Source organism: Aristolochia californica, unplaced genomic scaffold (assembly GCF_029961685.1).
Source record: "Aristolochia californica isolate CCGP_79_NKW_82.1479 unplaced genomic scaffold, dmAriCali1.0.hap1 SCAF_3, whole genome shotgun sequence".
NCBI lineage: Eukaryota > Viridiplantae > Streptophyta > Magnoliopsida > Piperales > Aristolochiaceae > Aristolochia > Aristolochia californica.
In genome coordinates, this window is record NW_027181992.1 from 42,800,637 (window position 1) to 42,802,132 (window position 1,496).

The 1,496-nt window shown below is 35.0% G+C and overlaps 1 long non-coding RNA gene across 1 annotated transcript; it reads right to left on the minus strand.

Moving 5' to 3' along the window:
* Positions 1-217: 217 nt before the first annotated feature.
* LOC137960508 (uncharacterized) lies at positions 218-1,123 on the minus strand. Its single transcript, XR_011114177.1, has 2 exons — positions 763-1,123; positions 218-663 (listed from the first exon to the last, which is right to left on the minus strand). It is a non-coding gene; the product is annotated as an uncharacterized lncRNA (long non-coding RNA).
* Between the last annotated feature and the right edge of the window lie 373 nt (positions 1,124-1,496).

Here is a 1,496-nt window from a genome sequence, read left to right on the forward strand (position 1 = left end):
GCTAAAGACAGCTTCCTACTTATGAAGAAACATGACTTACAACTTACTGCAGTCATCATACCTCTTGCACTCAGGTTTTATTACCAAGCATCCACGAGCCATGCTTACCAAGGATCGGACAATAGCAAACAAACAAACAAAATAAAAAATAAGACTACTCTAACCAACAATTATCATTCTTAAGCCAACTACTAACATTGCCCAATCAGCCAAAAAGGGAGAAAAAAAGAACCTCAATGTTCGTCAACTTCTTTTCCAAGTTTTGAGTTCGTCACGGCTAAGGTCGAGCTAATCCACTCAAAACCACTAAAATTACATTATATCAAACAATCTCATATAGGATTGTTATAAAGACACTAGAGTTACAACTTAATAAACAATTAAATAAAAAATCCAAAAAATAAAAATAAAAGTCTTCTTGATTACTATATTCACGAAGTTAGATCTAGACCATTACACAACAGAAAGCGCGGATCGAACTCTGCGAAGCAGCAAGCAGAGATTTCGCAAGGATACACGGCATAAGAACTTATCAACGCTCAAACCTCAAAATCCGTCGATTAACTGACTTCCCACTGCGCCGTTCGTCAATAAGGCCCCGGTCGGACTCGTCGTTGACCCAGCCAACCGATCTTTGAGCATCAAGGACAGTTTGCCAAAGTCCTACTCAAAGGGGAACAAAAAGAGAAAAAGAACAGAAGATGAAACCCACTATATAATCAATTTGGGGAAAGGAGTCGGAAAGAAGAAAATTTGACAGACCTTCTTTTACCGTCCGTTTATTTTCTCTGATCTCCTGAATGGTAGCAGATAGCTTCCAGTAAAGAGGCCGACCGAAGTAGAAAGCGACGAGGAGGATGATGAGTAGGAGAAGGACACGAAAAGTAATTCTACCCGTAGTAGAAGCCATTAGTGAAGGTTCACTCCTCCGGTCTAGCAAGTGTTTGTTTTCGTGAAAGTCAGAGACTTTTGCTTTGTTTTCATCCTGTCGTGGGAGTGGGGTGTAGGATGAGAAATTGGTGGCGGGAAAGAAGCGAAGTCGGCTCGCTTGGGACTCGGTAGAAGAGAAGCGCTCTCGCCGCTCCTAGGACCGGTTCTTGTAAACCGAAATGCGATTTTGCGACTTGAGTTGGGAATACTGATAGCCATTGCAGCAATTGCTTGCGCCTCTTAAGGTATGTTTGGAACCTTATAAATAAATTAAAATTAAATTAAATTTATTATAAATTAAAATAAATTTAAATTTAAAATTAAAATTAATATAAATTTAAAATTTAAATTAATTTAAATTAATTTAAATTTAAAAGTAAAAGTAAAAGTAAAAGTAAAAGGAAAAGGAAAAGTAAAAGTAAAAGTAAAAGTAAAAGTAAAAGTAAAAGTAAAATTAAAATTAAAATTAAATTAAAATTAAATTAAAATTAAAATTAAAATTAACCCCTATTATTCCAAAAAATAGTTAATAAAAATAAGATAATAATTAATTCTTTTTTTCACTA